The sequence below is a fragment of the Lissotriton helveticus genome, chromosome 1_2 (genome assembly GCF_964261635.1).
Source record: "Lissotriton helveticus chromosome 1_2, aLisHel1.1, whole genome shotgun sequence".
NCBI classification, from domain to species: Eukaryota; Metazoa; Chordata; class Amphibia; order Caudata; family Salamandridae; genus Lissotriton; species Lissotriton helveticus.
In genome coordinates, this window is record NC_136058.1 from 326,937,517 (window position 1) to 326,963,110 (window position 25,594).

General features: G+C 37.6%; 4 non-coding genes across 4 annotated transcripts; all 4 read left to right on the forward strand.

Moving 5' to 3' along the window:
- The first annotated feature begins 19,203 nt into the window (after window positions 1–19,203).
- Window positions 19,204–19,275, forward strand: TRNAC-GCA (transfer RNA cysteine (anticodon GCA)). The gene has a single exon. It is a non-coding gene; the product is annotated as a tRNA-Cys (tRNA).
- A 1,011-nt stretch (window positions 19,276–20,286) lies between these two features.
- On the forward strand, window positions 20,287–20,358 carry TRNAC-GCA (transfer RNA cysteine (anticodon GCA)). Its single transcript has one exon. It is a non-coding gene; the product is annotated as a tRNA-Cys (tRNA).
- Window positions 20,359–23,534: 3,176 nt separating this feature from the next.
- TRNAC-GCA (transfer RNA cysteine (anticodon GCA)) lies at window positions 23,535–23,606 on the forward strand. Its single transcript has one exon. It is a non-coding gene; the product is annotated as a tRNA-Cys (tRNA).
- Window positions 23,607–24,617: 1,011 nt separating this feature from the next.
- TRNAC-GCA (transfer RNA cysteine (anticodon GCA)) lies at window positions 24,618–24,689 on the forward strand. The gene has a single exon. It is a non-coding gene; the product is annotated as a tRNA-Cys (tRNA).
- Window positions 24,690–25,594: the final 905 nt, after the last annotated feature.

Here is a 25,594-nt window from a genome sequence, read left to right on the forward strand (position 1 = left end):
CACTAAACAAAGGGAATGGACTATGAAACCAATTGACAACTTTGTTATACTGTTTGGTGCTTTCTTGTATTGTACTGAAGAAATGGCGTATAAAACTTGGCAGCAAAGCAGTCAATCTATTTCTCATTTCACCTGTGTCTTCAGTCTTACATATATTCCACCTCTTCTCTGTGCATGCAAAGTATGTGTTTGTTTGAAGCACTTCATTTTTGTGCAACGTTGGAACTATTTAATTTCTCCTTAAAAGCTCTGCCTACGTGCAAGATGTACAAACTTTCATTGCAGTTGCAAGAAGGCTGGTCTGAAGAATCAGGCCATTTGCAAACGCAAAATGGCTTTTTCTGATGTATTAAATGGAAGGTATTCGAAAGGGGTGTTTGGGTGTACCTTCCAAATACCAAATTGTAGTGGTACATAGAAATGTTTTTACACCATAATTTGGCCCAAAACAATCATACTTCATCACCATCTCCGTAATTGTTGTAACCAATCCTCAAATGATAAGGTGTCCCGTAAAAACCTCTTCCCCTTTAAGTATGTTTCAAAACAATCATTGTATGTAGAGACATTGGTCCTATGTACCACTGCCTATTCAAATAAAATAACAATGAAACAAATAAATCTGTTTTTTAAAAGATCCAGTTTTCCTTTAGTAAATAATATTAAGGACTACTTCTCCTGTTCCACAGTTTCAAGGTTGTACTTTCTGGCACAACTTAGTATGATCCTCACACTCTTTCATGATGTACTGATATTTTGTCATTCTGATTTGACTGAAAAGCTGGGGATATAGCTCATTGGTAGAGCATTTGACTGCAGATCAAGAGGTCCCTGGTTCAAATCCTGGTGTCCCCTCACCCTATTTTGATTCTGTTGTTTGTAATTGGGACTTTCCATCAATTCCATTTGGATCATCTTTGACAGAGTCAGTGTTCCCTTGGATATTGCACTTTAATAGCATTTCAGTGTTTCCTGCTCGAAACCTGTGAGTAAATGCAGTTTTTTAAACTCGGCTTGGGATTCCCTTTGGGAAATTTCTGAAACATCATTGATCAATTTTGGAATTCGGCTCTTCTTTTCACAGCACTAAACAAAGGGAATGGACTATGAAACCAATTGACAACTTTGTTATACTGTTTGGTGCTTTCTTGTATTGCACTGAAGAAATGGCGTACAAAACTTGGCAGCGAAGCAGTCAATCTATATCTCATTTCACCTGTGTCTTCAGTCTTACATATATTCCACCTCTTCTCTGTGCATGCAAAGTATGTGTTTGTTTGAAGCACTTCATTTTTGTGCAACGTAGGAACTAATTAATTTCTCCTTAAAAGCTCTGCCTACGTGCAAGATGTACGATCTATCATTGCAGTTGCAAGAAGGCTGGTCTGAAGAATCAGGCCATTTGCAAACGCAAAATGGCTTTTTCTGATGTATTAAATGGAAGGTATTCGAAAGGGGTGTTTGGGTGTACCTTCCAAATACCGAATTGTAGTGGTACGTAGAAATGTTTTTCCACCATAATTTGGCCAAAACAATCATACTTCGTCACCATCTCCGTGATTGTGGTAACCAATCCTCAAATGATAAGGTGTCCCGTAAAAACCTCTTCCCCTTTAAGAATGTTTCAAAACAATCATTGTATGTAGAGGCATTGGTCCTATGTACCACTGCCTATTCAAATAAAATAACAATGAAACAAATAAATCTGTTTTTTAAATGATCCAGTTTTCCTTTAATAAATAATATTAAGGACTACTTCTCCTGTTCCACAGTTTCAAGGTTGTACTTTCTGGCACAACTTAGTATGATCCTCACAGTCTTTCATGATGTACTGATATTTTGTGATTCTGATTTTACTGAAAAGCTGGGAATATAGCTCAGTGGTAGAGCATTTGACTGCAGATCAAGAGGTCCCTCGTCCAAATCCGGGTGTCCCCTCACCCTATTTTGATTCCGTTGTTTGTAATTGGGACTTTTCATCAATTCCATTTGGATCATCTTTGACAGAGTCAGTGTTCCCTTGGATATTGCACTTTAATAGCATTTCAGAGTTTCCTGCTCAAAACCTGTGAGTAAATGCAGTTTTTAACACTCGACTTGTTATTCCTTTTGGGAAATTTCTGAAACATCATTGATCAATTTTGGAGTTCGGCTCTTCCTTTCACAGCACTAAACAAAGGGAATGGACTATGAAACCAATTGACAACTTTGTTATACTGTTTGGTGCTTTCTTGTATTGCACTGAAGAAATGGCGTATAAAACTTGGCAGCGAAGCAGTCAATCTATTTCTCATTTCACCTCTGTCTTCAGTCTTACATATATTTCACCTCTTCTCTGTGCATGCAAAGTATGTGTTTGTTTGAAGCACTTCATTTTTGTGCAACGTAGGAACTATTTAATTTCTCCTTAAAAGCTCTGCCTACGTGCAAGATGTACGATCTATCATTGCAGTTGCAAGAAGGCTGGTCTGAAGAATCAGGCCATTTGCAAACGCAAAATCGCTTTTTCTGATGTATTAAATGGAAGGTATTCGAAAGGGGTGTTTCGGTGTACCTTCCAAATACCGAATTGTAGTGGTACGTAGAAATGTTTTTCCACCATAATTTGGCCCAAAACAATCATACTTCGTCACCATCTCCGTGATTGTGGTGACCAATCCTCAAATGATAAGGTGTCCCGTAAAAACCTCTTCCCCTTTAAGAATGTTTCAAAACAATCATTGTATGTAGAGGCATTGGTCCTATGTACCACTGCCTATCCAAATATAATACAATGAAACAAATAAATCTGTTTTTTAAATGATCCAGTTTTCCTTTAATAAATAATATTAAGGATTACTTCTCCTGTTCCACAGTTTCAAGGTTGTACTTTCTGGCACAACTTAGTATGATCCTCACACTCTTTCATGATGTACTGATATTTTGTCATTCTGATTTTACTGAAAAGTTGGGGATATAGCTCAGGTGTAGAGCATTTGACTGCAGATCAAGAGGTTCCTGGTTCTAATCCGGGTGTCCCCTCACCCTATTTTGATTCTGTTGTTTGTAATTGGGACTTTTCATCAATTCCATTTGGATCATCTTTGACAGAGTCAGTGTTCCCTTGGATATTGCACTTTAATAGCATTTCAGTGTTTCCTGCTCAAAGCCTGTGAGTAAATGCAGTTTTTAACACTCGGCTTGGTATTCCCTTTGTGAAATTTCTGAAACATCATTGATCAATTTTGGAATTCGGCTCTTCCTTTCACAGCACTCAACAAAGGGAATGGACTATGAAACCAATTGACAACTTTGTTATACTGTTTGGTGCTTTCTTGTATTGCACTGAAGAAATGGCGTATAAAACTTGGCAGCGAAGCAGTCAATCTATTTCTCATTTCACCTGTGTCTTCAGTCTTACATATATTCCACCTCTTCTCTGTGCATGCAAAGTATGTGTTTTTTGAAGCACTTCATTTTTGTGCAACGTAGGAACTATTTAATTTCTCCTTAAAAGCTCTGGCTACGTGCAAGATGTACGAACTATCATTGCAGTTGCAAGAAGGCTGGTCTGAAGAATCAGGCCATTTGCAAACGCAAAATGGCTTTTTCTGATGTATTAAATGGAAGGTATTCGAAAGGGGTGTTTGGGTGTACCTTCCAAATACCGAATTGTAGTGGTATGTAGAAATGTTTTTCCACCATAATTTGGCCCAAAACAATCATACTTCATCACCATCTCCGTGATTGTGGTAACCAATCCTCAAATGATAAGGTGTCCCATAAAAACCTCTTCCCCTTTAAGAATGTTTCAAAACAATCATTGTATGTAGAGGCATTGGTCCTATGTACCACTGCCTATTCAAATAAAATAACAATGAAACAAATAAATCTGTTTTTTAAATGATCCAGTTTTCCTTTAATAAATAATATTAAGGACTACTTCTCCTGTTCCACAGTTTCAAGGTTGTACTTTCTGGCACAATTTAGTATGATCCTTACACTCTTTCATGATGTACTGATATTTTGTCATTCTGATTTTACTGAAAAGCTGGGCATATAGCTCAGTGGTAGAGCATTTGACTGCAGATCAAGAGGTCCCTGGTTCAAATCCGGGTGTCCCTTCACCCTTTTTTGATTCTGTTTTTTGTAATTGGGACTTTTCATCAATTCCATTTGGATCATCTTTGACAGAGTAAGTGTTCCCTTGGATATTGCACTTTAATAGCATTTCAGTGTTTCCTGCTCAAAGCCTGTGAGTAAATGCAGTTTTTAACACTCGGCTTGGTATTCCCTTTGTGAAATTTCTGAAACATCATTGATCATTTTTGGATTTCGGCTCTTCCTTTCACAGCACTCAACAAAGGGAATGGACTATGAAACCAATTGACAACTTTGTTATACTGTTTGGTGCTTTCTTGTATTGCACTGAAGAAATGGCGTATAAAACTTGGCAGCGAAGCAGTCAATCTATTTCTCATTTCACCTGTGTCTTCAGTCTTACATATATTCCACCTCTTCTCTGTGCATGCAAAGTATGTGTTTGTTTGAAGCACTTCATTTTTGTGCAACGTAGGAACTATTTAATTTCTCCTTAAAAGCTCTGCCTACGTGCAAGATGTACGAACTATCATTGCAGTTGCAAGAAGGCTGGTCTGAAGAATCAGGCAATTTGAAAACGCAAAAAGGCTTTTTCTGATGTATTAAATGGAAAGTATTCGAAAGGGGTGTTTGGGTGTACCTTCCAAATACCGAATTGTAGTGGTACGTAGAAATCTCTTTCCACCATAATTTGGCCCAAAACAATCATACTTCATCACCATCTCCGTGATTGTGGTAACAAATCCTCAAATGATAAGGTGTCCCGTAAAAACCTCTTCCCCTTTAAGAATGTTTCAAAACAATCATTGTATGTAGAGGCATTGGTCCTATGTACCACTGCCTATTCAAATAAAATAACAATGAAACAAATAAATCTGTTTTTTAAATGATCCAGTTTTCCTTTAATATATAATATTAAGGACTACTTCTCCTGTTCCACAGTTTCAAGGTTGTACTTTCTGGCACAACTTATTATGATCCTCACACTCTTTCATGATGTACTGATATTTTGTCATTCTGACTTTACTGAAAAGCTGGGTATATAGCTCAGTGGTAGAGCATTTGACTGCAGATCAATAGGTCCCTGGTTCAAATCCTGGTGTCCTCTCACCCTAATTTGATTCTGTTGTTTGTAATTGGGACTTTCCATCAATTCCATTTGGATCATCTTTCACAGAGTCAGTGTTCCATTGGATATTGGATTTTAATGGCATTACAGTGTTTGCTTCTCGAAACCTGTGAGTAAATGCAGTTTTTAACACTCGGCTTGGTATTCCCTTTGGGAAATTTCTGAAACATCATTGATCAATTTTGGAATTCGACTCTTCCTTTCACAGCACTAAACAAAGGGAATGGACTATGAAACCAATTGACAACTTTGTTATACTGTTTGGTGCTTTCTTGTATTGCACAGAAGAAATGGCGTATAAAACTTGGCAGCGAAGCAGTCAATCTATTTCTCATTTCACCAGTGTCTTCAGTCTTACATATATTCCACCTCTTCTCTGTGCATGCAAAGTATGTGTTTGTTTGAAGCACTTCATTTTTGTGCAACGTAGGAACTATTTAATTTCTCCTTAAAAGCTGTGCCTACGTGCAAGATGTACGAACTATCATTGCAGTTGCAAGAAGGCTGGTCTGAAGAATCAGGCGATTTGCAAACGCAAAATGGCTTTTTCTGATGTATTAAATGGAAGGTATTCGAAAGGGGTGTTTGGGTGTACCTTCCAAATACCGAATTGTAGTGGTACGTAGAAATGTTTTTCCACCATAATTTGGCCCAAAACAATCATACTTCATCACCATCTCCGTGATTGTGGTAACCAATCCTCATATGATAAGGTGTCCCGTAAACACCTCTTCCCCTTTAAGAATGTTTCAAAACAATCATTGTATGTAGAGGCATTGGTCCTATGTACCACTGCCTATTCAAAAAAATAACAATGAAATAAATAAATCTGTTTTTTAAATGATCCAGTTTTCCTTTAATAAATAATATTAAGGACTACTTCTCCTGTTCCACAGTTTCAAGGTTGTACTTTCTGGCACAACTTAGTATGATCCTTACACTCTTTCATGATGTACTGATATTTTGTCATTCTGATTTTGCTGAAAAGCTGGGCATATAGCTCAGTGGTAGAGCATTTGACTGCAGATCAAGAGGTCCCTGGTTTAAATCGGGGTGTCCCCTCACCCAATTTTGATTCTGTTGTTTGTAATTGGGACTTTTCATCAATTCCATTTGGATCATCTTTGACAGAGTAAGTGTTCCCTTGGATATTGCACTTTAATAGCATTTCAGTGTTTCCTGCTCAAAACCTGTGAGTAAATGCAGTTTTTAACACTCGGCTTGTTATACCCTTTGGGAAATTTCTGAAACATCATTGATCAATTTTGAAATTCGGCTCTTCCTTTCACAGCACTAAACAAAGGGAATGGACTATGAAACCAATTGACAACTTTGTTGTACTGTTTGGTGCTTTCTTGTATTACACTGAAGAAATGGCGTATAAAACTTGGCAGCGAAGCAATCTATTTCTCATTTCGCCTGTGTCTTCAGTCTTACATATATTCCACCTCTTCTCTGTGCATGCAAAGTATGTGTTTTTTGAAGCACTTCATTTTTGTGCAACGTAGGAACTATTTAATTTCTTCTTAAAAGCTCTGTCTACGTGCAAGATGTACGAACTATCATTGCAGTTGCAAGAAGGCTGGTCTGAAGAATCAGGCCATTTGCAAAAGCAAAATGGCTTTTTCTGATGTATTAAATGGAAGGTATTCGAAAGGGGTCTTTGGGTGTACCTTCCAAATACCGAATTGTAGTGGTACGTAGAAATGTTTTTCCACCATAATTTGGCCCAAAACAATCATACTTCATCACCATCTCCGTATTTGTGGTAACCAATCCTCAAATGATAAGGTGTCCCATAAAAACCTCTTCCCCTTTAAGAATGTTTCAAAACAATCATTGTAAGTAGAGCAGAGGCATTGGTCCTATGTACCACTGCTTATTCAAATAAAATAATAATGAAACAAATAAATCTGTTTTTTAAATGATCCAGTTTTCCTTTAATAAATAATATTAAGGACTACTTCTCCTGTTCCACAGTTTTAAGGTTGTACTTTCTGGCACAACTTAGTATGATCCTCACACTCTTTCATGATTGTACTGATATTTTGTCATTCTGATTTTACTGAGAAGCTGGGCATATAGCTAGGTGGTAGAGCATTTGACTGCAGATCAAGAGGTCCCTGGTTCAAATCCGGTTGTCCCATCACCCTATTTTGATTCTGTTGTTTGTAATTGGGACTTTTCATCAATTCCATTTGGATCATCTTTGACAGAGTGAGTGTTCCCTTGGATATTGCACTTTAATAGCATTTCAGTGTTTCCTGCTCAAAGCCTGTGAGTAAATGCAGTTTTTAACACTCGGCTTGGTATTCCCTTTGGGAAATTTCTGAAACATCATTGATCAATTTTGGATTTCGGCTCTTCCTTTCACAGCACTCAACAAAGGGAATGGACTATGAAACCAATTGACAACTTTGTTATACTGTTTGGTGCTTTCTTGTATTGCACTGAAGAAATGGCGTATAAAACTTGGCAGCGAAGCAGTCAATCTATTTCTCATTTCACCTGTGTCTTCAGTCTTACATATATTCCACCTCTTCTCTGTGCATGCAAAGTATGTGTTTGTTTGAAGCACTTCATTTTTGTGCATCGTAGGAACTATTTAATTACTCCTTAAAAGCTCTGCCTACGTGCAAGATGTACGAACTATCATTGCAGTTGCAAGAAGGCTGGTCTGAAGAATCAGGCAATTTGAAAACGCAAAAAGGCTTTTTCTGATGTATTAAATGGAAGGTATGCGAAAGGGGTGTTTGGGTGTACCTTCCAAATACCGAATTGTAGTGGTAAGTAGAAATCTTTTTCCACCATAATTTGGCCCAAAACAATCATACTTCATCACCATCTCCGTGATTGTGGTAACCAATCCTCAAATGATAAGGTGTCCCGTAAAAACCTCTTCCCCTTTAAGAATGTTTCAAAACAATCATTGTATGTAGAGGCTTTGGTCCTATGTACCACTGCCTATTCAAATAAAATAACAATGAAACAAATAAATCTGTTTTTTAAATGATCCAGTTTTCCTTTAATAAATAATATTAAGGACTACTTCTCCTGTTCCACAGTTTCAAGGTTGTACTTTCTGGCACAACTTAGTATGATCCTCACACTCTTTCATAATGTACTGATATTTTGTCATTCTGATTTTACTGAAAAGCTGGGGATATAGCTCATTGGTAGAGCATTTGGCTGCAGATCAAGAGGTCCCTGGTTCAAATCCAGGTGTCCCCTCACCCTATTTTGATTCTGTTGTTTGTAATTGGGACTTATCATCAATTCCATTTGGATCATCTTTGACAGAGTCAGTGTTCCCTTGGATATTGCACTTTAATAGCATTTCAGTGTTTCCTGCTCAAAGCCTGTGAGTAAATGCAGTTTTTAACACTCGGCTTGGTATTCCCTTTGGGAAATTTCTGAAACATCATTGATCAATTTTGGAATTCGGCTCTTCCTTTCACAGCACTAAACAAAGGGAATAGACTATGAAACCAATTGACAACTTTGTTATACTGTTTGGTGCTTTCTTGTATTGCACTGAAGAAATGGCGTATAAAACTTGGCAGCGAAGCAGTCAATCTATTTCTCATTTCACCTCTGTCTTCAGTCTTACATATATTTCACCTCTTCTCTGTGCATGCAAAGTATGTGTTTGTTTGAAGCACTTCATTTTTGTGCAACGTAGGAACTATTTAATTTCTCCTTAAAAGCTCTGCCTACGTGCAAGATGTACGATCTATCATTGCAGTTGCAAGAAGGCTGGTCTGAAGAATCAGGCCATTTGCAAACGCAAAATCGCTTTTTCTGATGTATTAAATGGAAGGTATTCGAAAGGGGTGTTTGGGTGTACCTTCCAAATACCGAATTGTAGTGGTACGTAGAAATGTTTTTCCACCATAATTTGGCCCAAAACAATCATACTTCGTCACCATCTCCGTGATTGTGGTAACCAATCCTCAAATGATAAGGTGTCCCGTAAAAACCTCTTCCCCTTTAAGAATGTTTCAAAACAATCATTGTATGTAGAGGCATTGGTCCTATGTACCACTGCCTATCCAAATATAATACAATGAAACAAATACATCTGTTTTTTAAATGATCCAGTTTTCCTTTAATAAATAATATTAAGGACTACTTCTCCTGTTCCACAGTTTCAAGGTTGTACTTTCTGGCACAACTTAGTATGATCCTCACACTCTTTCATGATGTACTGATATTTTGTCATTCTGATTTTACTGAAAAGTTGGGGATATAGCTCAGGTGTAGAGCATTTGACTGCAGATCAAGAGGTTCCTGGTTCTAATCCGGGTGTCCCCTCACCCTATTTTGATTCTGTTGTTTGTAATTGGGACTTTTCATCAATTCCATTTGGATCATCTTTGACAGAGTCAGTGTTCCCTTGGATATTGCACTTTAATAGCATTTCAGTGTTTCCTGCTCAAAACCTATGAGTAAATGCAGTTTTTAACACTCGGCTTGTTATTCCTTTTGGGAAATTTCTGAAACATCATTGATCAATTTTGGAATTCGGCTCTTCCTTTCACAGCACTAAACAAAGGGAATGGACTATGAAACCAATTGACAACTTTGTTATACTGTTTGGTGCTTTCTTGTATTGTACTGAAGAAATGGCGTATAAAACTTGGCAGCAAAGCAGTCAATCTATTTCTCATTTCACCTGTGTCTTCAGTCTTACATATATTCCACCTCTTCTCTGTGCATGCAAAGTATGTGTTTGTTTGAAGCACTTCATTTTTGTGCAACGTTGGAACTATTTAATTTCTCCTTAAAAGCTCTGCCTACGTGCAAGATGTACAAACTTTCATTGCAGTTGCAAGAAGGCTGGTCTGAAGAATCAGGCCATTTGCAAACGCAAAATGGCTTTTTCTGATGTATTAAATGGAAGGTATTCGAAAGGGGTGTTTGGGTGTACCTTCCAAATACCAAATTGTAGTGGTACATAGAAATGTTTTTACACCATAATTTGGCCCAAAACAATCATACTTCATCACCATCTCCGTAATTGTTGTAACCAATCCTCAAATGATAAGGTGTCCCGTAAAAACCTCTTCCCCTTTAAGTATGTTTCAAAACAATCATTGTATGTAGAGACATTGGTCCTATGTACCACTGCCTATTCAAATAAAATAACAATGAAACAAATAAATCTGTTTTTTAAAAGATCCAGTTTTCCTTTAGTAAATAATATTAAGGACTACTTCTCCTGTTCCACAGTTTCAAGGTTGTACTTTCTGGCACAACTTAGTATGATCCTCACACTCTTTGATGATGTACTGATATTTTGTCATTCTGATTTGACTGAAAAGCTGGGGATATAGCTCATTGGTAGAGCATTTGACTGCAGATCAAGAGGTCCCTGGTTCAAATCCTGGTGTCCCCTCACCCTATTTTGATTCTGTTGTTTGTAATTGGGACTTTCCATCAATTCCATTTGGATCATCTTTGACAGAGTCAGTGTTCCCTTGGATATTGCACTTTAATAGCATTTCAGTGTTTCCTGCTCGAAACCTGTGAGTAAATGCAGTTTTTTAAACTCGGCTTGGGATTCCCTTTGGGAAATTTCTGAAACATCATTGATCAATTTTGGAATTCGGCTCTTCTTTTCACAGCACTAAACAAAGGGAATGGACTATGAAACCAATTGACAACTTTGTTATACTGTTTGGTGCTTTCTTGTATTGCACTGAAGAAATGGCGTACAAAACTTGGCAGCGAAGCAGTCAATCTATATCTCATTTCACCTGTGTCTTCAGTCTTACATATATTCCACCTCTTCTCTGTGCATGCAAAGTATGTGTTTGTTTGAAGCACTTCATTTTTGTGCAACGTAGGAACTAATTAATTTCTCCTTAAAAGCTCTGCCTACGTGCAAGATGTACGATCTATCATTGCAGTTGCAAGAAGGCTGGTCTGAAGAATCAGGCCATTTGCAAACGCAAAATGGCTTTTTCTGATTATTAAATGGAAGGTATTCGAAAGGGGTGTTTGGGTGTACCTTCCAAATACCGAATTGTAGTGGTACGTAGAAATGTTTTTCCACCATAATTTGGCCAAAACAATCATACTTCGTCACCATCTCCGTGATTGTGGTAACCAATCCTCAAATGATAAGGTGTCCCGTAAAAACCTCTTCCCCTTTAAGAATGTTTCAAAACAATCATTGTATGTAGAGGCATTGGTCCTATGTACCACTGCCTATTCAAATAAAATAACAATGAAACAAATAAATCTGTTTTTTAAATGATCCAGTTTTCCTTTAATAAATAATATTAAGGACTACTTCTCCTGTTCCACAGTTTCAAGGTTGTACTTTCTGGCACAACTTAGTATGATCCTCACAGTCTTTCATGATGTACTGATATTTTGTGATTCTGATTTTACTGAAAAGCTGGGAATATAGCTCAGTGGTAGAGCATTTGACTGCAGATCAAGAGGTCCCGCGTCCAAATCCGGGTGTCCCCTCACCCTATTTTGATTCCGTTGTTTGTAATTGGGACTTTTCATCAATTCCATTTGGATCATCTTTGACAGAGTCAGTGTTCCCTTGGATATTGCACTTTAATAGCATTTCAGAGTTTCCTGCTCAAAACCTGTGAGTAAATGCAGTTTTTAACACTCGACTTGTTATTCCTTTTGGGAAATTTCTGAAACATCATTGATCAATTTTGGAGTTCGGCTCTTCCTTTCACAGCACTAAACAAAGGGAATGGACTATGAAACCAATTGACAACTTTGTTATACTGTTTGGTGCTTTCTTGTATTGCACTGAAGAAATGGCGTATAAAACTTGGCAGCGAAGCAGTCAATCTATTTCTCATTTCACCTCTGTCTTCAGTCTTACATATATTTCACCTCTTCTCTGTGCATGCAAAGTATGTGTTTGTTTGAAGCACTTCATTTTTGTGCAACGTAGGAACTATTTAATTTCTCCTTAAAAGCTCTGCCTACGTGCAAGATGTACGATCTATCATTGCAGTTGCAAGAAGGCTGGTCTGAAGAATCAGGCCATTTGCAAACGCAAAATCGCTTTTTCTGATGTATTAAATGGAAGGTATTCGAAAGGGGTGTTTCGGTGTACCTTCCAAATACCGAATTGTAGTGGTACGTAGAAATGTTTTTCCACCATAATTTGGCCCAAAACAATCATACTTCGTCACCATCTCCGTGATTGTGGTGACCAATCCTCAAATGATAAGGTGTCCCGTAAAAACCTCTTCCCCTTTAAGAATGTTTCAAAACAATCATTGTATGTAGAGGCATTGGTCCTATGTACCACTGCCTATCCAAATATAATACAATGAAACAAATAAATCTGTTTTTTAAATGATCCAGTTTTCCTTTAATAAATAATATTAAGGATTACTTCTCCTGTTCCACAGTTTCAAGGTTGTACTTTCTGGCACAACTTAGTATGATCCTCACACTCTTTCATGATGTACTGATATTTTGTCATTCTGATTTTACTGAAAAGTTGGGGATATAGCTCAGGTGTAGAGCATTTGACTGCAGATCAAGAGGTTCCTGGTTCTAATCCGGGTGTCCCCTCACCCTATTTTGATTCTGTTGTTTGTAATTGGGACTTTTCATCAATTCCATTTGGATCATCTTTGACAGAGTCAGTGTTCCCTTGGATATTGCACTTTAATAGCATTTCAGTGTTTCCTGCTCAAAGCCTGTGAGTAAATGCAGTTTTTAACACTCGGCTTGGTATTCCCTTTGTGAAATTTCTGAAACATCATTGATCAATTTTGGAATTCGGCTCTTCCTTTCACAGCACTCAACAAAGGGAATGGACTATGAAACCAATTGACAACTTTGTTATACTGTTTGGTGCTTTCTTGTATTGCACTGAAGAAATGGCGTATAAAACTTGGCAGCGAAGCAGTCAATCTATTTCTCATTTCACCTGTGTCTTCAGTCTTACATATATTCCACCTCTTCTCTGTGCATGCAAAGTATGTGTTTTTTGAAGCACTTCATTTTTGTGCAACGTAGGAACTATTTAATTTCTCCTTAAAAGCTCTGCCTACGTGCAAGATGTACGAACTATCATTGCAGTTGCAAGAAGGCTGGTCTGAAGAATCAGGCCATTTGCAAACGCAAAATGGCTTTTTCTGATGTATTAAATGGAAGGTATTCGAAAGGGGTGTTTGGGTGTACCTTCCAAATACCGAATTGTAGTGGTATGTAGAAATGTTTTTCCACCATAATTTGGCCCAAAACAATCATACTTCATCACCATCTCCGTGATTGTGGTAACCAATCCTCAAATGATAAGGTGTCCCATAAAAACCTCTTCCCCTTTAAGAATGTTTCAAAACAATCATTGTATGTAGAGGCATTGGTCCTATGTACCACTGCCTATTCAAATAAAATAACAATGAAACAAATAAATCTGTTTTTTAAATGATCCAGTTTTCCTTTAATAAATAATATTAAGGACTACTTCTCCTGTTCCACAGTTTCAAGGTTGTACTTTCTGGCACAATTTAGTATGATCCTTACACTCTTTCATGATGTACTGATATTTTGTCATTCTGATTTTACTGAAAAGCTGGGCATATAGCTCAGTGGTAGAGCATTTGACTGCAGATCAAGAGGTCCCTGGTTCAAATCCGGGTGTCCCTTCACCCTTTTTTGATTCTGTTTTTTGTAATTGGGACTTTTCATCAATTCCATTTGGATCATCTTTGACAGAGTAAGTGTTCCCTTGGATATTGCACTTTAATAGCATTTCAGTGTTTCCTGCTGAAAGCCTGTGAGTAAATGCAGTTTTTAACACTCGGCTTGGTATTCCCTTTGTGAAATTTCTGAAACATCATTGATCATTTTTGGATTTCGGCTCTTCCTTTCACAGCACTCAACAAAGGGAATGGACTATGAAACCAATTGACAACTTTGTTATACTGTTTGGTGCTTTCTTGTATTGCACTGAAGAAATGGCGTATAAAACTTGGCAGCGAAGCAGTCAATCTATTTCTCATTTCACCTGTGTCTTCAGTCTTACATATATTCCACCTCTTCTCTGTGCATGCAAAGTATGTGTTTGTTTGAAGCACTTCATTTTTGTGCAACGTAGGAACTATTTAATTTCTCCTTAAAAGCTCTGCCTACGTGCAAGATGTACGAACTATCATTGCAGTTGCAAGAAGGCTGGTCTGAAGAATCAGGCAATTTGAAAACGCAAAAAGGCTTTTTCTGATGTATTAAATGGAAAGTATTCGAAAGGGGTGTTTGGGTGTACCTTCCAAATACCGAATTGTAGTGGTACGTAGAAATCTCTTTCCACCATAATTTGGCCCAAAACAATCATACTTCATCACCATCTCCGTGATTGTGGTAACAAATCCTCAAATGATAAGGTGTCCCGTAAAAACCTCTTCCCCTTTAAGAATGTTTCAAAACAATCATTGTATGTAGAGGCATTGGTCCTATGTACCACTGCCTATTCAAATAAAATAACAATGAAACAAATAAATCTGTTTTTTAAATGATCCAGTTTTCCTTTAATATATAATATTAAGGACTACTTCTCCTGTTCCACAGTTTCAAGGTTGTACTTTCTGGCACAACTTATTATGATCCTCACACTCTTTCATGATGTACTGATATTTTGTCATTCTGATTTTACTGAAAAGCTGGGTATATAGCTCAGTGGTAGAGCATTTGACTGCAGATCAATAGGTCCCTGGTTCAAATCCTGGTGTCCTCTCACCCTAATTTGATTCTGTTGTTTGTAATTGGGACTTTCCATCAATTCCATTTGGATCATCTTTCACAGAGTCAGTGTTCCATTGGATATTGGATTTTAATGGCATTACAGTGTTTGCTTCTCGAAACCTGTGAGTAAATGCAGTTTTTAACACTCGGCTTGGTATTCCCTTTGGGAAATTTCTGAAACATCATTGATCAATTTTGGAATTCGACTCTTCCTTTCACAGCACTAAACAAAGGGAATGGACTATGAAACCAATTGACAACTTTGTTATACTGTTTGGTGCTTTCTTGTATTGCACAGAAGAAATGGCGTATAAAACTTGGCAGCGAAGCAGTCAATCTATTTCTCATTTCACCAGTGTCTTCAGTCTTACATATATTCCACCTCTTCTCTGTGCATGCAAAGTATGTGTTTGTTTGAAGCACTTCATTTTTGTGCAACGTAGGAACTATTTAATTTCTCCTTAAAAGCTGTGCCTACGTGCAAGATGTACGAACTATCATTGCAGTTGCAAGAAGGCTGGTCTGAAGAATCAGGCGATTTGCAAACGCAAAATGGCTTTTTCTGATGTATTAAATGGAAGGTATTCGAAAGGGGTGTTTGGGTGTACCTTCCAAATACCGAATTGTAGTGGTACGTAGAAATGTTTTTCCACCATAATTTGGCCCAAAACAATCATACTTCATCACCATCTCCGTGATTGTGGTAACCAATCCTCATATGATAAGGTGTCCCGTAAACACCTCTTCCCCTTTAAGAATGTTTCAAAACAATCATTGTATGTAGAGGCATTGGTCCTATGTACCACTGCCTATTCAAAAAAATAACAATGAAATAAATAAATCTGTTTTTTAAATGATCCAGTTTTCCTTTAATAAATAATATTAAGGACTACTTCTCCTGTTCCACAGTTTCAAGGTTGTACTTTCTGGCACAACTTAGTATGATCCTTACACTCTTTCATGATGTACTGATATTTTGTCATTCTGATTTTGCTGAAAAGCTGGGCATATAGCTCAGTGGTAGAGCATTTGACTGCAGATCAAGAGGTCCCTGGTTTAAATCGGGGTGTCCCCTCACCCAATTTTGATTCTGTTGTTTGTAATTGGGACTTTTCATCAATTCCATTTGGATCATCTTTGACAGAGTAAGTGTTCCCTTGGATATTGCACTTTAATAGCATTTCAGTGTTTCCTGCTCAAAACCTGTGAGTAAATGCAGTTTTTAACACTCGGCTTGTTATACCCTTTAGGAAATTTCTGAAACATCATTGATCAATTTTGAAATTCGGCTCTTCCTTTCACAGCACTAAACAAAGGGAATGGACTATGAAACCAATTGACAACTTTGTTGTACTGTTTGGTGCTTTCTTGTATTACACTGAAGAAATGGCGTATAAAACTTGGCAGCGAAGCAATCTATTTCTCATTTCGCCTGTGTCTTCAGTCTTACATATATTCCACCTCTTCTCTGTGCATGCAAAGTATGTGTTTTTTGAAGCACTTCATTTTTGTGCAACGTAGGAACTATTTAATTTCTTCTTAAAAGCTCTGTCTACGTGCAAGATGTACGAACTATCATTGCAGTTGCAAGAAGGCTGGTCTGAAGAATCAGGCCATTTGCAAAAGCAAAATGGCTTTTTCTGATGTATTAAATGGAAGGTATTCGAAAGGGGTCTTTGGGTGTACCTTCCAAATACCGAATTGTAGTGGTACGTAGAAATGTTTTTCCACCATAATTTGGCCCAAAACAATCATACTTCATCACCATCTCCGTATTTGTGGTAACCAATCCTCAAATGATAAGGTGTCCCATAAAAACCTCTTCCCCTTTAAGAATGTTTCAAAACAATCATTGTAAGTAGAGCAGAGGCATTGGTCCTATGTACCACTGCTTATTCAAATAAAATAATAATGAAACAAATAAATCTGTTTTTTAAATGATCCAGTTTTCCTTTAATAAATAATATTAAGGACTACTTCTCCTGTTCCACAGTTTTAAGGTTGTACTTTCTGGCACAACTTAGTATGATCCTCACACTCTTTCATGATTGTACTGATATTTTGTCATTCTGATTTTACTGAGAAGCTGGGCATATAGCTAGGTGGTAGAGCATTTGACTGCAGATCAAGAGGTCCCTGGTTCAAATCCGGTTGTCCCCTCACCCTATTTTGATTCTGTTGTTTGTAATTGGGACTTTTCATCAATTCCATTTGGATCATCTTTGACAGAGTAAGTGTTCCCTTGGATATTGCACTTTAATAGCATTTCAGTGTTTCCTGCTCAAAGCCTGTGAGTAAATGCATTTTTTAACACTCGGCTTGGTATTCCCTTTGGGAAATTTCTGAAACATCATTGATCAATTTTGGATTTCGGCTCTTCCTTTCACAGCACTCAACAAAGGGAATGGACTATGAAACCAATTGACAACTTTGTTATACTGTTTGGTGCTTTCTTGTATTGCACTGAAGAAATGGCGTATAAAACTTGGCAGCGAAGCAGTCAATCTATTTCTCATTTCACCTGTGTCTTCAGTCTTACATATATTCCACCTCTTCTCTGTGCATGCAAAGTATGTGTTTGTTTGAAGCACTTCATTTTTGTGCATCGTAGGAACTATTTAATTACTCCTTAAAAGCTCTGCCTACGTGCAAGATGTACGAACTATCATTGCAGTTGCAAGAAGGCTGGTCTGAAGAATCAGGCAATTTGAAAACGCAAAAAGGCTTTTTCTGATGTATTAAATGGAAGGTATGCGAAAGGGGTGTTTGGGTGTACCTTCCAAATACCGAATTGTAGTGGTAAGTAGAAATCTTTTTCCACCATAATTTGGCCCAAAACAATCATACTTCATCACCATCTCCGTGATTGTGGTAACCAATCCTCAAATGATAAGGTGTCCCGTAAAAACCTCTTCCCCTTTAAGAATGTTTCAAAACAATCATTGTATGTAGAGGCTTTGGTCCTATGTACCACTGCCTATTCAAATAAAATAACAATGAAACAAATAAATCTGTTTTTTAAATGATCCAGTTTTCCTTTAATAAATAATATTAAGGACTACTTCTCCTGTTCCACAGTTTCAAGGTTGTACTTTCTGGCACAACTTAGTATGATCCTCACACTCTTTCATAATGTACTGATATTTTGTCATTCTGATTTTACTGAAAAGCTGGGGATATAGCTCATTGGTAGAGCATTTGGCTGCAGATCAAGAGGTCCCTGGTTCAAATCCAGGTGTCCCCTCACCCTATTTTGATTCTGTTGTTTGTAATTGGGACTTATCATCAATTCCATTTGGATCATCTTTGACAGAGTCAGTGTTCCCTTGGATATTGCACTTTAATAGCATTTCAGTGTTTCCTGCTCAAAGCCTGTGAGTAAATGCAGTTTTTAACACTCGGCTTGGTATTCCCTTTGGGAAATTTCTGAAACATCATTGATCAATTTTGGAATTCGGCTCTTCCTTTCACAGCACTAAACAAAGGGAATAGACTATGAAACCAATTGACAACTTTGTTATACTGTTTGGTGCTTTCTTGTATTGCACTGAAGAAATGGCGTATAAAACTTGGCAGCGAAGCAGTCAATCTATTTCTCATTTCACCTGTGTCTTCAGTCTTACATATATTCCACCTCTTCTCTGTGCATGCAAAGTATGTGTTTGTTTGAAGCACTTCATTTTTGTGCAACTTTGTAACTATTTAATTTATCCTTAAAAGCTCTGCCTACGTGCAAGATGTACGAACTTTCATTGCAGTTGCAAGAAGGCTGGTCTGAAGAATCAGGCCATTTGCAAACGCAAAATGGCTTTTTCTGATGTATTAAATGGAAGGTATTCGAAAGGGGTGTTTGGGTGTACCTTTCAAATACCGAATTGTAGTGGTACGTAGAAATGTTTTTCCACCATAATTTGGCCCAAAACAATCATACTTCATCACCATCTCAGTGATTGTGGTAACCAATCCTCAAATGATAAGGTGTCCCGTAAAAACTTCTTCCCCTTTAAGAATGTTTCAAAACAATCATTGTATGTAGAGGCATTGGTCCTATGTACCACTGCCTATTCAAATAAACTAACAATGAAACAAATAAATCTGTTTTTTAAATGATCCAGTTTTTCTTTAATAAATAATATTAAGGACTACTTCTCCTGTTCCACAGTTTCAAGGTTGTACTTTCTGGCACAACTTAGTATGATCCTCACACTCTTTCATGATGTACTGATATTTTGTCATTCTGATTTTACTGAAAAGCTGGGGATATAGCTCAGTGGTAGAGCATTTGACTGCAGATCAAGAGGTCCCTGGTTCAAATCCGGGTGTCCCCTCACCCTATTTTGATTCTGTTGTTTGTAATTGGGACTTTTCATCAATTCCATTTGGATCATCTTTGACAGAGTCAGTGTTCCCGTGGATATTGCACTTTAATCGCATTTCAGTGTTTCCTGCTCAAAGCCTGTGAGTAAATGCAGTTTTTAGCACTCGGCCTGGTATTCCCTTTGGGAAATTTCTGAAACATCATTGATCAATTTTGGAATTCGGCTCTTCCTTTCACAGCACTAAACAAAGGGAATGGACTATGAAACCAATTGACAACTTTGTTATACTGTTTGGTGCTTTCTTGTATTGCACTGAAGAAATGGCGTATAAAACTTGGCAGCGAAGCAGTCAATCTATCTCTCATTTCACCTGTGTCTTCAGTCTTACATATATTCCACCTCTTCTCTGTGCATGCAAAGTATGTGTTTGTTTGAAGCACTTCATTTTTGTGCAACGTAGGAACTATTTAATTTCTCCTTAAAAGCTCTGCCTACGTGCAAGATGTACGAACTATCATTGCAGGTGGAAGAAGGCTGGTCTGAAGAATCAGGCCATTTGCAAACGCAAAATGGCATTTGCTGATGTATTAAATGGAAGGTATTCGAAAGGGGTGTTTGGGTGTACCTTCCAAATACCGAATTGTAGTGGTACGTAGAAATGTTTTTCCACCATAATTTGGCCCAAAACAATCATACTTCATCACCATCTCCGTGATTGTGGTAACCAATCCGCATATGATAAGGTGTCCCGTAAAACCTCTTCCCCTTTAAGAATGTTTCAAAACAATCATTGTATGTAGAGGCATTGGTCCTATGTACCACTGCCTATTCAAATAAAATAACAATGAAACAAATAAATCTGTTTTTTAAATGATCCAGTTTTCCTTTAATAAATAATATTAAGGACTACTTCTCCTGTTCCACAGTTTCAAGGTTGTACTTTCTGGCACAACTTAGTATGATCCTCACACTCTTTCATGATGTACTGATATTTTGTCATTCTAATTTTACTGAAAAGCTGGGGATATAGCTCAGTGGTAGAGCATTTGACTGCAGATCAAGAGGTCCCTGGTTCAAATCCGGGTGTCCCCTCACCCTATTTTGATTCTGTTGTTTGTAATTGGGACTTTTCATCAATTCCATTTGGATCATCTTTGACAGAGTCAGTGTTCCCGTGGATATTGCACTTTAATAGCATTTCAGTGTTTCCTGCTCAAAGCCTGTGAGTAAATGCAGTTTTTAGCACTCGGCCTGGTATTCCCTTTGGGAAATTTCTGAAACATCATTGATCAATTTTGGAATTCGGCTCTTCCTTTCACAGCACTAAACAAAGGGAATGGACTATGAAACCAATTGACAACTTTGTTATACTGTTTGGTGCTTTCTTGTATTGCACTGAAGAAATGGCGTATAAAACTTGGCAGCGAAGCAGTCAATCTATCTCTCATTTCACCTGTGTCTTCAGTCTTACATATATTCCACCTCTTCTCTGTGCATGCAAAGTATGTGTTTGTTTGAAGCACTTCATTTTTGTGCAACGTAGGAACTATTTAATTTCTCCTTAAAAGCTCTGCCTACGTGCAAGATGTACGAACTATCATTGCAGGTGGAAGAAGGCTGGTCTGAAGAATCAGGCCATTTGCAAACGCAAAATGGCATTTGCTGATGTATTAAATGGAAGGTATTCGAAAGGGGTGTTTGGGTGTACCTTCCAAATACCGAATTGTAGTGGTACGTAGAAATGTTTTTCCACCATAATTTGGCCCAAAACAATCATACTTCATCACCATCTCCGTGATTGTGGTAACCAATCCGCATATGATAAGGTGTCCCGTAAAACCTCTTCCCCTTTAAGAATGTTTCAAAACAATCATTGTATGTAGAGGCATTGGTCCTATGTACCACTGCCTATTCAAATAAAATAACAATGAAACAAATAAATCTGTTTTTTAAATGATCCAGTTTTCCTTTAATAAATAATATTAAGGACTACTTCTCCTGTTCCACAGTTTCAAGGTTGTACTTTCTGGCACAACTTAGTATGATCCTCACACTCTTTCATGATGTACTGATATTTTGTCATTCTAATTTTACTGAAAAGCTGGGGATATACCTCAGTGGTAGAGCATTTGACTGCAGATCAAGAGGTCCCTGGTTCAAATCCGGGTGTCCCCTCACCCTATTTTGATTCTGTTGTTTGTAATTGGGACTTTTTCATCAATTCCATTTGGATCATCTTTGACAGAGTCAGTGTTCCCGTGGATATTGCACTTTAATAGCATTTCAGTGTTTCCTGCTCAAAGCCTGTGAGTAAATGCAGTTTTTAGCACTCGGCTTGGTATTCCCTTTGGGAAATTTCTGAAACATCATTGATCAATTTTGGAATTCGGCTCTTCCTTTCACAGCACTAAACAAAGGGAATGGACTATGAAACCAATTGACAACTTTGTTGTACTGTTTGGTGCTTTCTTGTATTGCACTGAAGAAATGGCGTATAAAACTTGGCAGCGAAGCAATCTATTTCTCATTTCACCTGTGTCTTCAGTCTTACATATATTCCACCTCTTCTCTGTGCATGCAAAGTATGTGTTTGTTTGAAGCACTTCATTTTTGTGCAACTTTGTAACTATTTAATTTATCCTTAAAAGCTCTGCCTACGTGCAAGATGTACGAACTTTCATTGCAGTTGCAAGAAGGCTGGTCTGAAGAATCAGGCCATTTGCAAACGCAAAATGGCTTTTTCTGATGTATTAAATGGAAGGTATTCGAAAGGGGTGTTTGGGTGTACCTTCCAAATACCGAATTGTAGTGGTACGTAGAAATGTTTTTCCACCATAATTTGGCCCAAAACAATCATACTTCATCACCATCTCAGTGATTGTGGTAACCAATCCTCAAATGATAAGGTGTCCCGTAAAAACTTCTTCCCCTTTAAGAATGTTTCAAAACAATCATTGTATGTAGAGGCATTGGTCCTATGTACCACTGCCTATTCAAATAAACTAACAATGAAACAAATAAATCTGTTTTTTAAATGATCCAGTTTTCCTTTAATAAATAATATTAAGGACTACTTCTCCTGTTCCACAGTTTCAAGGTTGTACTTTCTGGCACAACTTAGTATGATCCTCACACTCTTTCATGATGTACTGATATTTTGTCATTCTGATTTTACTGAAAAGCTGGGGATATAGCTCAGTGGTAGAGCATTTGACTGCAGTTCAAGAGGTCCCTGGTTCAAATCCGGGAGTCCCCTCACCCTATTTTGATTCTGTTGTTTGTAATTGGGACTTTTCATCAATTCCATTTGGATCATCTTTGACAGAGTCAGTGTTCCCTTGGATATTGCACTTTAATAGCATTTCAGTGTTTCCTGCTCGAAACCTGTGAGTAAATGCAGTTTTTAAAACTCGGCTTGGTATTCCCTTTGGGAAATTTCTGAAACATTATTGATCAATTTTGGAATTCGGCTCTTCCTTTCACAGCACTAAACAAAGGGAATGGACTATGAAACCAATTGACAACTTTGTTATACTGTTTGGTGCTTTCTTGTATTGCACTGAAGAAATGGCGTATAAAACTTGGCAGCGAAGCAGTCAATCTATATCTCATTTCACCTGTGTCTTCAGTCTTACATATATTCCACCTCTTCTCTGTACATGCAAAGTATGTGTTTGTTTGAAGCACTTCATTTTAGTGCAACCTAGGAACTATTTAATTTCTCCTTAAAAGCTCTGCCTACGTGCAAGATGTAGGAATTATCATTGCAGTTGCAAGAAGGCTGGTCGGAAGAATCAGGCCATTTGCAAACGCAAAATGGCTTTTTCTGATGTATTAAATGGAAGGTATTCGAAAGGGGTGTTTGGGTGTACCTTCCAAATACCGAATTGTAGTGGTACTTGGAAATGTTTTTCCACCATAATTTGACCCAAAACAATCATACTTCATCACCATCTCAGTGATTGTGGTAACCAATCCTCAAATGATAAGGTGTCCCGTAAAAACCTCTTCCCCTTTAAGAATGTTTCAAAACAATCATTGTATGTAGAGGCATTGGACCTATGTACCACTGCCTATTCAAATAAAATGACAATGAAACAAATAAATCTGTTTTTTAAATGATCCAGTTTTCCTTTAATAAATAATATTAAGGACTACTTCTCCTGTTCCACAGTATCAAGGTTGTACTTTCTGGCACAACTTAGTATGATCCTCACACTCTTTCATGATGTACTGATATTTTGTCATTCTGATTTTATTGAAAAGCTGGGGATATAGCTCAGTGGTAGAGCATTTGACTGCAGATCAAGAGGTCCCCGGTTCTAATCCGGGTGTCCCCACACCCTATTTTGATTCTGTTGTTTGTAATTGGGACTTTTCATCAATTCCATTTGGATCATCTTTGACAGAGTCAGTGTTCCCTTGGATATTGCACTTTAATAGCATTTAAGTGTTTCCTGCTCAAAGCCTGTGAGTAAATGCAGTTTTTAACACTCGGCTTGGTATTCCCTTTGGGAAATTTCTGAAACATCGTTAATCAATTTTGGAATTCGGCTCTTCCTTTCACAGCACTAAACAAAGGGAATCGACTATGAAACCGATTGACAACTTTGTTATACTGTTCGGTGCTTTCTTGTATTGCACTGAAGAAATGGCGTATAAAACTTGGCAGCGAAGCCGTCAATCTATTTCTCATTTCACCTGTGTCTTCAGTCTTACATATATTCCACCTCTTCTCTGTGCATGCAAAGTATGTGTTTGTTTGAAGCACTTCATTTTTGTGCAACGTAGGAACTATTTAATTTCTCCTTAAAAGCTCTGCCTACGTGCAAGATGTACGAACTATCATTGCAGGTGGAAGAAGGCTGGTCTGAAGAATCAGGCCATTTGCAAACGCAAAATGGCATTTGCTGATGTATTAAATGGAAGGTATTCGAAAGGGGTGTTTGGGTGTACCTTCCAAATACCGAATTGTAGTGGTACGTAGAAATGTTTTTCCACCATAATTTGGCCCAAAACAATCACACTTTATCACCATCTCCGTGATTGTGGTTTCCAATCCGCATATGATAAGGTGTCCCGTAAAACCTCTTCCCCTTTAAGAATGTTTCAAAACAATCATTGTATGTAGAGGCATTGGTCCTATGTACCACTGCCTATTCAAATAAAATAACAATGAAACAAATAAATCTGTTTTTTAAATGATCCAGTTTTCCTTTAATAAATAATATTAAGGACTACTTCTCCTGTTCCACAGTTTCAAGGTTGTACTTTCTGGCACAACTTAGTATGATCCTCACACTCTTTCATGATGTACTGATATTTTGTCATTCTAATTTTACTGAAAAGATGGGGATATAGCTCAGTGGTAGAGCATTTGACTGCAGATCAAGAGGTCCCTGGTTCAAATCTGGGTGTCCCCTCACCCTATTTTGATTCTGTTGTTTGTAATTGGGACTTTTCATCAATTCCATTTGGATCATCTTTGACAGAGTCAGTGTTCCCGTGGATATTGCACTTTAATAGCATTTCAGTGTTTCCTGCTCAAAGCCTGTGAGTAAATGCAGTTTTTAGCACTCGGCCTGGTATTCCCTTTGGGAAATTTCTGAAACATCATTGATCAATTTTGGAATTCGGCTCTTCCTTTCACAGCACTAAACAAAGGGAATGGACTATGAAACCAATTGACAACTTTGTTGTACTGTTTGGTGCTTTCTTGTATTGCACTGAAGAAATGGCGTATAAAACTTGGCAGCGAAGCAATCTATTTCTCATTTCACCTGTGTCTTCAGTCTTACATATATTCCACCTCTTCTCTGTGCATGCAAAGTATGTGTTTTTTGAAGCACTTCATTTTTGTGCAACGTAGGAACTATTTAATTTCTCCTTAAAAGCTCTGCCTACGTGCAAGATGTACGAACTATCACTGCTGTTGCAAGAAGGCTGGTCTGAAGAATCAGGCCATTTGCAAACGCAAAATGGCTTTTTCTGATGTATTAAATGGAAGGTATTCGAAAGGGGTGTTTGGGTGTACCTTCCAAATACCGAATTGTAGTGGTACGTAGAAATGTTTTTCCACCATAATTTGGCCCAAAACAATCATACTTCCTCACCATCTCCGTAATTGTGGTAACCAATACTCAAATGATAAGGTGTCCCGTAAAAACCTCTTCCCCTTTAAGAATGTTTCAAAACAATCATTGTATGTAGAGGCATTGGTCCTATGTACCACTGCCTATTCAAATAAAATAACAATAAAACAAATAAATCTGTTTTTTAAATGATCCAGTTTTCCTTTAATAAATAATATTAAGGACTACTTCTCCTG